The sequence below is a fragment of the Sorex araneus genome, chromosome 1 (genome assembly GCF_027595985.1).
Source record: "Sorex araneus isolate mSorAra2 chromosome 1, mSorAra2.pri, whole genome shotgun sequence".
Taxonomy (NCBI): Eukaryota; Metazoa; Chordata; class Mammalia; order Eulipotyphla; family Soricidae; genus Sorex; species Sorex araneus.
Genome location: NC_073302.1, coordinates 397,958,533 through 397,972,512, shown reverse-complemented (window position 1 = coordinate 397,972,512; position 13,980 = coordinate 397,958,533).

The window sequence follows — 13,980 nt, the reverse complement described above, 5'->3', positions numbered from 1 at the left end:
CTCAGTTTCTGTCCAAAGTCATTATTTTCAACTATTATTGTCATATTGGTTCTTTTTCTATTCTAACTGCCCTTCACCCGACACACACTTCTAGCAAACCTTCAACCATTGACCAGTCCTCATGATCCTTTTTTCCCTGCGTAGGATATTATTCTCATACTATCTTTTTATAACCATAATCCATAATGCCCAAAGAGACAGAGAGAAAGAGAGAGATAGAGCGAGGGAGAGAGAGAGAGGAAGAGAGAGAGAGAAAAGAAGTGCCTGACATAGAGGCAGGGGAGGGGAACTGGGGACAATAATGGTGGGAAACATACAAAGGTGAAGGGTCTGGTGTTGGAACATTATATGACTGAAACTCAATCATGAACAATTTTGTAGCTATGTATCTCACTGTGATTCAATTATAAATTAATTTAAAAAATTGATGCAAGATAAAGATTGAAATCATTGAATGAATATAGGATAATTTATCAATGTTAAATAAAGTATGATAAATTAATATCAGGAATGTTAGATCAATCACTGGATATAAATTGCTGTTCAATTCACTTTAATCAGGCAGACACTGGGTTCTGTCTCCCCAGGATCTCTTCCTTATCTTCTATGTAGATACTTCACAGTTTTATGCAGTAGAACCAGAGCTGTTCATTACAAATTGCTATCTAGATTCCCAGAGTTACTTTGGCCATCTGTTTTTCTGAACCCATTATTTTGCTGTGTTTACAGAGATGCCCTATAAAGATTCAATTGATTTGAATTGTTTGCTAGAGTAGTTTTATTGCTCTCAACCACAGAATTGAAAAACTGCTAATGTGGAAATCCAAAAGAATAGTTCAAGCATAAAAACAAAGAACACAGGGAGCAATTAGGTATATATTGTTTCTGAGTGGAGAGAACCAGTCAGTAAAGATGTAAGTTTTCTGCCAATCAGTGATATATGTCTACACATGCCTATTCTACTGCCAGGATGTGGTCCTTGGCTGACTAGTACTATTGGTTTGAGAAATGAAAACAAAAAAATTAGGGTAATCTTTACAAATGTAATGCTGTGGATCTTCCCATCAGATAATAAAAAAGAAAAAATAAACCCCATTTTTTAATTGGAAGAAATAAGAACAAACACATTGATGAACAGAAATAAAAGAAACTTTGGTCATCACTTCCCATATGATAAAATTCTAATCGAAATGCAGTAAATATTTAAAGTCATTTCTTGTGTGCCTTTATAGCACCTACATACACACATATGCACTTACATTCCTATTTATCAGGCTTAGTGTATAAAGCCAGGCACTTATTCATTTATTTGTATGGAAGTTATGTTTATAAACATAGTGAACTGTAAATACATGTGGAAAAGCACAAAGCTTACGTATTGTAATGATTCTGCCAATAAGGAAACTGCCAGTGCTTGCACATTTGGCATATCCATTCTACTTAGCTAGTTTGTTTGATGTAGTTTTCCCAACAAAACTGAGTTGAGGAATAAAAGCTTTCTTTACATCTCTGACATGACTGGTATAGCAATGGCTCAGTAGGAAAATAGAATTTCCAACGTTTTGCATTCTTATTTTTAGTGTGTGCATGGGTGGATCACACCCAGTGGAACTAAGAGACAACTCCCAGCTTACTTCTCAAGGTTGACTTCTGGCAGTACTTAAGGGATCATGTGGTGCTGGAGATCAGACCTGGGACTGTAAGGGCAAAGTCCTGTGAGCTCTCTCCCAAACCCCAACTGTTTCTCTGATACCAGAGATCAAATCTCATAGGGCCTCACACCTATAGGCTACATCACCACCCACCAAACCTATAATGTTTCTAAGGAAAACAAAAAAGTCATTTTTATACTTTTTAGTATAAGAAATATCTGATTTTGGAAAAAGCAATCTAGACCAAACGTCATAAAGGAAATGACTGGTGCATATCTGCTTACATAAAGAAGTAAGTCACAATGCAACAAAAATATATTTGAGAAGTGAAAACATTTTAACATATTAGTAATTCAAGAATTGCAAATTTAAACCCCAATCAATTTGAGAAGGACTTTAAAAAACTCTGATAAGGGAACTGAGAACACTGGATAGAGCTCATCCCATTTCTGGAAAGCAATTTGGAAAAAAATATTTAGAATTCTAAGTTCAGAGAAATTTCTACTCAAATTTCTTTCAATAAAAATAAATAATTTTACAGGTATAAAAATGTAAGCACTAAAACAGAAGGTAAGAATAGACATCAAATGATTCAAATGATTTCTTATGAATAGGAAATTAGAACCTTTATTTCTTTAATCACAGGTTTTTATACGGCCTTAATTTTTCACACAGATTAAATATTATTTTTGTAATTATAACACATTATTATTAATTTTGAAAGGTGAAAAGATCAGAAGAAAATATACAACTGGGACAATAATTTCACTTGGTACTTATATTTATATTCAGATTAATTTCACTTATATTTATATTCAGATAAATATAATTTAAAGTAAGAAAAATCTGCATAAGAGTTAACGTTTTAAATATAGAAAAATTTTCTTAGACAATAGTTGTAAATATATGCAATGCAATTATAAATGTAAAATTCAGAATATGTGTACAACAAAAAAATGGGCAATAATTTAAAGTCTTATAAGAACTTATCACAATATAGCTCATTAAAACTAAGGTACATATATAATGGAATATTACTCAGCCTTAAGAAAAGATCAAGTTATGAAATTTATGTGGAAGGACAAGGAAAGTATCATGCTGAATGAAGTTAGTCTGGGGGAGAGAGACCAACACCAACTGCTCTTTTTTTTTATGTACATAGGAAAACATAATGGTAGAATAACAAATATCCAAAGACAATGGAAACAAAGAACATTAGAACTGGGAATTCAGTAGAAAACATGCTACTTGAAATGGCTGGAAGATGGTACAGGGAGGGGGTAAAATCTATGGTTGAGGGAATCATTCAACTGGGAGGAGGTAGTACTGAAATGTGGTAAAGTGTTATGTATGAAACCCGATTAATAGCAGTACTATAAACCACTCCAGCAGATAGGGCGTTTGCCTTGCATGAGGCCGACCCAGGTTCGATTCCTCCATCCCTCTCAGAGAGCCTGGCAAGCTACCGAGAGTATATACCCTGTGCAGCAGAGCCTGGCAAGCTCCCCCTGGCATATTCTATATGCCAAAAACAGCAACAAGTCTCACAATGGAGACGTTACTGGTGCCCGCTCAAGCAAATTGATAAACAATGGGATGACAGTGACAATGACTGTAAACCACATTGCAAAAACATTTTTGTGTGAAGTGGGGAGAGCATCTCTCATAGAGGGAGACTGGTGGTGTAGGTGGGAAAGCAGTAGGGGGGAGTCGTGGGGGGAAGTGGATGCTGGTGAAGGGATTAATGTCGAACCATTGTATGCCTGAAAACCAGTTATGAACAACTTGGTAATTTCACATGGTAGCTAAATTTTTTTAAAAAATGAGGGATGGAATGGGTGTTCAAACATTGTATAACTGGGACTTAAACCTGAAAGCTTTGTAAATTTCCACATGGTGATTCAATAAAAGAATAAATTTTTAAAAAATTTTTTAAATGAGGGGTGGGGATATGGGTCATGTGGCAGAGTATGTGACTTTCATATGTAAGCTACTGGCCTGGTTCTTGATAATCATGTTTCCTAGAGCACCCAACATGTTCTGTTTGTATCTATTTTTCACATATAGGAGTTAGTCTTGGGGAACCCCTTCTAATCTTATGAATAACACTATGAATTTATAAATTAGACAAGGTATGTTCTGTCAGAATTCTTATATAAAAATCCATATTTTAAAAAAATTACATTTTCCTTTCCTTCAGTCAAATGTCAAACTTCCCTTCCTTTTTTCCACTGAATAGATTCCCCACTTGTCGTTAGTCAATAAAGCCATCAAATTTACTTGGATATAATCTTGGTTTTATTTAAGGAGCTTACCTCACATTAAAATTTTTTAACTATCCCTCTTCAATAATGGGAGAGAAACTATTTGCTTGCCACACTGACATTAAAAAATCTAATATAACTAGTTTGAGAATTTATTATTTGATAAATAAATAAAAAAATAAATTTGTACCTTTTTCTATTCTGTCAATTCCTATCTCCACCTCCTCAGATAGGACTTAGTCAAAGCAGATAACTAGTATGATGTGAAATACATAAGATATTTGCAATCAGCAGAAGTGGGTTTCCATCCTTATTTTGCCACACTGTGTTGAACAACTTGATCTGTCTGTGAAAGAGTTTTTGTTTGTAAAGAAAGCACAGTAAGCATAAAACCTCCTAAGCTTTTCTGAAGCTCAATATGACACCTCTGCCATTTAGAAAACTCCATGTTTGAGAGTTTATTCTATTTTCTTTCTATAACCATTAAGGTCAAACCCACTTTGGACAGCTATTTTAAAAAATCTGAAGACAACTTTTTAAATTTTTCCTATGTGGTAGGAGTTCAAAACTTTTGCTACTCTGTCCAGAGAGGAGTGGCCAAATTACATGTAAACCAAGTGTTCAAAAAGTTTAAAATGGTACAGTATTTGAGAATTAGATGTATCTTACAAACTAAATTGATGTTTAGTTTCCTCTTTGATTCTGCTTGCAACCAAGATGATAACTGAAAAGAGATATAAGAAATGTTTATAGTTTAGTTTATCCTTTCATGTTCTTCATTAATTTACTGTGGTTGTTGTTCTTTCAAAAGGCCAAGGTTCACAGTTCTGTTTTTTAATTGCATTTCACTCTTTCCTACTTCTTCCAGGAGCATCGGCTTTATCATTTCTTGTGAGATTTACAGCACTTCCTTCCATCGTCAGTTTGCTAATAGGCAGTTGTTGAACTCCCTGGAGTCTCAACTAGGAAATATGAGTAGTTTGTAATTGCTACAGCTGGAATCGCATTCCACTTCAGAAGCTTCTTAACAGCATTCTCAGATGTGTGAATATCCATTAGTGACCCATGGGGATTACTCCCTGGCACCAAGTTTACCTTTGTGAGGGGCCTGGATGATGAGACTTTCACCTCCAGTAAGCAGAAGCTGAGCCAGGAAATGGAGCTCAGAGGTGGGTGAATTCAAAAAGAACGGGTGGGAAATCACAGTGCTTTGAAAAGAGCGGTATTTCAAAGGAAAAGTTTAAAATGTGGCCTTAGAGAGGGGGTATGTAATTTTAATATTTATATTGAGTAAATAGCTACCATATTTATCAAAATATTCAAGGGCACTAAGGCTAAAATAACATGACTTGATCTTCCTGTGTCTGTTTATGTGGATAGTAATTGACAGTAAGCAACACTGAACTTTCACTTCCTGTTCACTGTATCTAGGACAGACAATACTGAGAAGATGACTCAGTTGCTCCAGAAGCAACTGCTTTTTGAGGAAAACGCTTCCTGATTTCACCATGTCTCTTTTTAAATATTTCTTCTCTGCCCACTCACAATAGTTCTTTAGCTTCTCTTTTCGCAACAATATCTCTAATGACTGTCCTCCAGACGTCGGAGCAATTAAATGTCTCTTGGTTTTCAGGAGAAAAGAAATCTTTTTGCATGACTATGCCAATTGTGCAGTAGTCTATGGATTTTTTTCTATAAATGACGCTTACATTATTAAATTTGTGCAATCAGTGTGGATGTCTGTCATGTGTTCAAGTAATATGTATAGTGAAAGAGAAAATGCTAAGGTTTGATTTGTGATTTGAAGCCATGGTATCAGCCAAATCACTTGAGCCCTGATAGAAGAAAGTTAAACAGAAAGTTTAAAACCAGATTTGGAAAGAGCCTGGTCACACTGTAGTCTCTCATAACTCCAGGGAGAATTTTTTTTCCTCTAGTAATAAATTTGCTATTAATATTAGTATAAGAAATATAAGATTTAATGACACAACTTTACATGACAGATTTTGAATGCTTATATGACTATAAAGATCTTTTAGTTAAAAATAGAAATTTCCTAGGCCAAGAATAATGGTTCAGGAACAAATGAGTAATCAGATTTCATCCATTGGAGCATATTTCACAACCCTAACTGTGCGTTAGAATCACCTAGAGAGCTTTAATAAAAATGTTACCTGAACCCCATCTTCAGAAATGGTGATTTAATTGGCCTGTGGTGGGCCTAGGTATGGGGTATGTAGTAAAAGCTCCCCAGGTGATTCTAACATGTAGTTAACATTAAGTCTCATTGCATTAATGCCTTGTAGATAGTTTCTTAGAATGTAGCACTGTAGCACTGTAGCACTGTTGTCCCATTGTTCATCAATTTGCTCGAGTGGACACCAGTAATGTCTGCATTGTGAGACTTCTTGTAACTGTTTTTGGTATACCGAATACGTCACGAGTAGCTTGCCAGACTCTGCCATGCGGTCGAGATGCTCTCGGTAGCTTGCTGGGCTCTCTGAGAGGGATGGAGGAATTGAATTAGGATTGGCCACATGCAAGGCAAACACCCTGCCGCTGTGCTATCCATGACTTGTGAATATAGGAATAATCTGCTGCCCATCTATTTAGAATGGGAAGACTAGAGAGACAGACACACACAGAACAGGCAATTTGTATTCTGATTATAACACATTGTAACATTTTTTGAGCTCTTACTAGCATCATATTATTGCAAATATTGATATTTTAAGAGTGACTATAAGGGCTCAAGTGATATTACAGCTTTTAGGGTGCTTACCTTTGCACACAGCTAACCCAGGTTGATTCCCCGGCATCATGTATGGTCTCCTGAGCACTACCAGGACTGACCCCTGAACATAAAGCCAAAATTAATCCCTGAGTACCTATGGTTCTGGCCCTGAACAAATAACCAAACAAGAAAAGAAAGATTATAAACAGACTGGGGTAAATGATACTTATCAAACAAAATTGAAATGCCTATAAATTATGACTTTGATAAAAGTCTGGACATAAAAGTCACATAGTGACAAAGGACAAAGGTTCTGTATTTTGTGGGAGTCACAAGTTTCCCAGGGAAGTGATCATCTGTTAGAAAAGAGTGAATGCCAGGGATTGAACCCCAGTTATCACATATGCAGGATATGACTATCACTGAGCCATACTTCTCTATTTTTTACAGGAAAAATATTCTGGAATATCTCAATTTGCTACTCAGAGAAAAACGAAGTACTCAAAAGTGAGCAAGAGCTTTCCGAGTTATACTAGCATCCAAATTTACTCTATTTACTTTGTGGTTTGTGGCCATACCTGTTGGTACTAAAGAATACACTTAGCAGTGCTCATGGGACCATGTGATGCCAGGAATCAAACCCAGCCTCCTTCATGCAAAACATGTGCATAGCCATTTATCCCTATAACCCAAAATTTTATAAGAAATTAGTATGCATATAAACAAAGGTATATGATATATATTTTTTAACAATTAGTTCTTCAAATTGGGGAAGAGGAAGAATCTGAGAGCTGGGCAGATAGTGCAAAGTGCTGTAGCACATGCTTTGCATGCTAGAACCCTAGGTTTTATTATAGTAATGCATGGTCTTTTGAGAACCATCTGAGACGAATCCAGGAGTAACCTCCCAAACACCACTGAGTGTGGCCATAAAACATGCAACATAAAAGATTTGGAATTATTATCTATTTTCTTGTTTTAAGTATTTGCTGAATTATAGCTTCTGTGATGTCATTGAAGGCAATTTACAATTATTTAAATTGGTAATAATTTTCAAAACAGTTTGAGTTACATATATGTATACACATACATATATGTACTGAGAGATCACCAAATATTTTTTCACTTATAGTTTGGATAAATATAATATTTTTAAAAGGACCTATATCATCTCATTTTCATCTCCTCGCTAATAATAGCAATATTGATCACTGGTTATCAAAGTATGATCCTGAGAGCAATGGCCTCAGCAGCATCTCTAGAAATCTAAAAAATGCTAAATTCAAAAGTCCCTACTTAGACCTACTGTGCTAAAAAAATCTTGGATCTAGCATCTCTTTTTTATAAAACAAGCTCTTGAGATAATTCTGACGTGCACTCAAGGTTAAGAATCACAGGAAGTGGGTACGGTGCTGCCAGCAGGTCAACCTGTACCTGCAGCCTGATGGTGCCTTCAAACTTTCAGATACTCCAAAATTGCTGCTGTGCCTTTGGCCAGACCCCAACAACTTGGGGTCAAGTTTACCAAGAAATTAAATGGCCAAAAGTTAGGTATGTGGGAGACACACCCACCCCTCCGGCTCAGCTATATAAGCTCATTTATAGGCCTTATTTCAGAGACCCATAAAACTCAAAAGAGATCAGAAGACACAGTTTGGGCCTGTAGCACAGAGGTAGGCGGGAACCCGTGACTGAGGGCTCCAGACCCTCTTGGATCGGGACTGGGCCTCCTTCCCCAAAGTCCCCAGTTTTCCAGTATCTTGGCAGTCACACCCACAAACTTCCCCTGGCGCCATGTAATCTTATCAACGGCCAAGACCCAGGGACTATAAACTAAAACTCCCAAAAGAGAGCGCCGTGGAATGTCCTGACCCTGTGCTAGGCTGTCTTCACCGGGGTGCCCAGAGGGGGCTGGGTGAGAGCCCTCCCCGCCCCAAGGGGCCCAGCTCCAGCAGCCAAAAACCTCCACAACCAACCCTTGCCATGCTCAAGGCTGCTCCCTATGTGCTCAGGCTGAGCTTACATATGAGTAAACATATTCCTGGACCTGACATGTCATAAAACAGTCCCTACCCATTCGCCATAATTACCACACAATATTTGATGGGGTTCAGATAGTTGGTAAAAAAACACAGAGGGAAATATATATATATATATATATGCATATATACATATTTTCAGATGTATATGCCAAGGCTCACATCACCCAAACTTTAACAACATTTTAGTGATATTCTATAGAATGTCTTAATGGCTCCTGCCAAAATAACAATCTTCACACTGTTTCCTATATGAACACTTTTTTTTATTAGTTTATTTTTAATTAGAGAGTCATCGTGAGGGTATAGTTACAGATCTATACATCTTTGTGCTCATGTTTCCCCCATACAAAGTTCGATAACCCATCCCTTCACCAGTGCCCATTCTCCACCACCAGTAAACCCAACATCCCTCCCCCCCTCCCCAGTCCCGTCTCCCCCCACCCCACCCTGCCACTATGGCAGGGAATTCCCTTTTCTTCTCTCTCTCTGATTAGGTGTTGTGGTTTGCAATAAAGGTGTTGAGTGGCCATTGTGATGAACACTTTTTTGTAAGCATGTTCAGCAGTTCTTCATAACAGACAAATGATATATACAAAATATATCATTTCAGTTGTGTTTTGGGACAGGGATTGGGGTTTGGGATGGAAACATCCCGAATTTGGTGGTGGGAAGGTGAAATGGTGGTGGGGTTGGTGTTTGAATATTGAATGTAATCAAACATTGTAATCTAATTTATAAAATTAAAAAAATTTTTAAAAAGTAATGTGGATTTCAAAAAATGGGGTGATGAAATGAACAGAAACTTTCCTAAAGAAGAAATCCAAATGGCTCAGAGGCACATGAGAAAATATTCCACATCACTAATCATCAGGGAAATGCAGATCAAAACAACCATGAGATATCATCTCACACCACAGAGACTGGCCCACGTCCCAAAAAACAAAAGCAACCAGTGTTGGCGTGGATGCGGGGAGAAAGGGACTCTTCTTCACTGCTGGTGGGAATGCCGACTGGTTCAACCCTTTTGGAAAACAATATGGACGATTCTCAAAAAAATTAGAAATTGAGCTTCCATTTGACCCAGCAATACCACTCCTGGGAATATATCCCGGAGAGGCAAAACGGTATAGTAGAGATGGCATATGTATTTCTATATTCATTGCAGCACTGTTTACAATAGCCAGAATCTGGAAAAAACTAGAGTGCCACCAAACAGATGACTGGTTAAAGAAACCCTGGTACATCTACACAATGGAATACTATGCAGCCATCAGAAAACATGAAGTCATAAAATTTGCATATAAATGGATCAACATGGAAAGTATCATGTTGAGTGAAATGAGTCAGAAAGAAAGAGACAGACATAGAAAGATTGCACTCATATGTGGAATATAATGTAACTGAGAAGTACAAGTTGGCAATGATGCAAATTCTGTCAGGTATCTCTCTGGACTTAGTTATTAAAATACTAAAATACAGAAACCCAAAACCGAGAGTCCACTAAGTTTGGTCACTCGACCTCACACCTCTTAATCCTCAGCAATGGAAAACAAATTATCTAATGCTTCCTTTTCAGCAGGTCTGACTTTAGGGGAGAGACTCTCCAAACAATAATAGTGAGTTTTGTTGAAATATTGTATGCAATCAAAGTGAAAGTAAAGTGAAATTTATTAGTTACACAGGCGGGGGGGCTAAGGGTTGGTGGGCTAGGGGTTTGGGGGAGTTAGAGTTGTGGGGGTGCGGGGTGGAGCTATACTGGGATTCTTGGTGGTGGAATATGTGCACTGGTGAAGGGATGGGTATTCGAGCATTGTATAACTGAGATTTAAACCTGAAAACTTTGTAACTTTCCACATGGTGACTCAATAAAAAATTTTTAAAAAAAGCAGTGTGGAGTTTATGCCCAATTCCATCAGCTTAATCAATGGCTGAATAAATAGCAGTGCTCCTGCATTACTTAAAAAATAAGAACCACAGGAAACCCAGACCATAATAATGTTTTGATTTTTGGTACTTAATTATTTTCTAAGAGCAGAAAAAAAACTTATTTTGGCCAGGTTTTCCATTAACCTTAATTCTGATACAGTAAAACTGCTCTTTGGGTTTGTGGAGATGACTCAAAAAACTATACCCTGGTTTTGATCCCAGCACCATATGTCCCTTCACACACACTATAAAGCCTAATGTGATCCAAAAATCTTTTGGGTCCTGAAGTCTTAAGATTTTCATTTTATGTTCATGTATAAATAAATTTCAATTATTCAATCTCTTTTAAAATTAAACATATTGTTACATATAAATATATTTAAATAACAATTTTCTAATATCTCTACTCTATGAAATATTGTATCTAAATATAAAATGCATATTCACACTTTTAGGTCAAGTTGTGCCTGAATTATTGTGCACAAAATAAAATAGAAACTCTGAGGAAATTTGTTAAGTGAATAAGCGTTTCTGAGTTGAGCAAAGTTTAAGATGCTCACTATTGAAAGGAAGGCTGGAACAAAAACATTATAGATACAAATATATGTAGAAACTTAGAAGGAAAAGCAATATATTTAGACGTATATAATTCCACTCCATGTAATCTTCTATCTTAAACTAAATGACAGGAATAACAGTGCAGGTAGTGAGTGAGCAGAATGCCTAGAAGTGAACTGTGAACCGATTCAGCTATTTAAACTATTAACTTAGGAAATTTATTTCACATAGGCATCAAACTGACAAAATAATGATAATGCTTATTATGCATAGCACTAAAAACTTCAGAAAGCTAAATTTTGTCTAAATACAAAAATTAGTAAGAGAATTGAATCAATAGAAGTTTAAACAACTAAAATCTCTGTAAGAATATATATCTATTTTTTGGTTTTTTGGGTCACACTGGTGATGCAGAAGGGTTATTCCTGGCTCGTACACTCAGGAATTACTCCTGGCAGTGCTCGGGGGACTATATGAAATGCTGGGAACTGAATCCGGGTCAACTGCATGCAAGGCAAATGCCCTACCCTCTGTGCTATTTCTCCAACGCCTGTAAGAATATTTTGAGATGAACATTTATTAGATAAAGGTTAATTTTAGATGTCATAATCATATTGTAGTTTGATTTTGCTTAAAGAGTATTTGTCTTGGGTCAGAGAGATATTACAGCAGGTAAGGTATTTGCCTTGCATATGGCGAACCTGGGTTTGATCCCAAGCATCCCGTGTGGTCCCCGGAGCACCGTCGAAAATGATTCCTCAGTGCAAAGCTAGGAGTAACACTTCGGTATTGCCAGGTGTGGCCCTAAAAATTCAGAATAAAATTAAGAAATAAAAAGTGTTTGTCTTTTAGAGACTCAGTATGTGTAGAAGAAATAATGGAATGTGTTAGATTTATATAAAAGTAATTGCATAAAATGTAACAATAGATTAAATGAAATGAGTCTGCTGAAAACAGAAATGCACCCACAGGCCGCATTTTATTACTCCATCTAATTTTACAGATATGTAAAAATGGTAATTTAGTAGTGAGTGGAGTTCAGTGACCTAAATTCTAAAAAGGTGTGATATCATGCCCCTAAAACATATATAGATTTATAAAACAACACTATCCCTTCCTAATAAGACAAATAAAACTGAAAACATCCTGATAAAAAGCAAATAAGAATAAAATGGGAAAAACTCCATTTTTCTCTGCTTTAGTTCTTTCTGTTATTCTCTAGGAACATGAACTTTCGAACAGCTTCAGCTCACCTCTATGCTTTAGTGACTGCAAAAATATACAAAGTTCACCTAATGGAGAGCAAACTAATTTTACTGTAGATTTCTCCTAACAGCATAAAGTTCACCCCCAATGAATGCAAATAAAACAAAGAAGTTTTTATGCAAATATATACATATACATGAATGAAGTACACTTTTAGTTTTATGAGGAAGAAATGTACTTCTTATGACTTTAAAAGCCAGTGACAAGTGCGTTCAGAAAACTATACAGTTGGGTAGAACAGACTTACATCTTGATATGAAATAAAGTAACTTTAATGGCTGGTGAGATGACTTGGAATGCACGCTTGCCCTGTGGAGGCATGGGGTTCTGTCCCTGTTTCCACATGTACCCAGAGCAATGAGTCAGGTACAGCCCAAAGGGGAAAAAATAGAAAATATTCTAAGTGGTAGCCATATCACATGAATTTACAGTAATTATTAAAAGGTTAATACTGCTTTACCAAACATTTTCAAATTTACACCTCAGGAAAGATTTTGAATTTTTGCATATCTAAGTGACAGATATGCAATATGAGGAACAAAATTAAAATGTATAGAGAACATTGAACTTCATTAAACCTACCCAAATCCCACATGATTGATAGAGGACAATTTTCAGATCCTCTCAAAATAAATAAATATAGCTCCATATTTTTAATTGCATATAGTTATCCCATTTAGAACTGATTTTGGTAACCTTAGTAAACTTTCCATGTAGTTTATTGTTGTGATGAAGGAGAATATTTGACTCCCCAAAAAATTTTATGATAAAGAGACATTAGGCTTCAAAATCACTTTTTGAAGTGATATTGGTAATGAATGTGTAATTAGACATCCTCTTAAAAATATCTTAAATGAACTTAAAACTTTTGGTCTTATCTCTTGCAAATATGTGACATTCTCACAAGCAGATGCTGGTAATTAAATATGAATCCAGTGTAAATATGAGAAGTCATAAATCATAGTATCTTTCCTAAACTAGCTTAGTGCACTGTGTATATATTTCAGGGTGTGTACTCCACTGTGTATATAATTAACAGGAGCACTTTAAGCATGCATAGAGCAAAGCAAATAAAAAACTCCACTATTGTTTCATTATTTATTATTGTCAGTGTAGCTAATGATTGATAAGATAGAAACTCCTAATTCATGAAAAATAATGCTTAGGAATTATGAAAAATATTTTGAAAGGTGTTAGGAGATAATACAGGAGTTTCATAGCATGCATAGAACCTAGGTTTAATTCTGTATGGTCCCTTTGAGCTTCGCCAGGTGCTGTCTTAGATGCCCACAGCACCACTGGGCTGGCCCAGATGTCCCTCGCCCTGCAGGGCCTGAGCAGCATTACATTCTCAGGTCCTTGCACTGAATCCAAGAACCAGTTCACTAAGAACCACCAGTGAGGCCCAGGACAGCTCAGAAACATCCTTCTGCTTAACCTCAGAATGAGTTTTGATCTATAATATAATTCTAATTATCATACTACTGGAGCGATAGCACAGCAGGTAGGGCATTTGCCTTGAACACAGCCTACCGGGG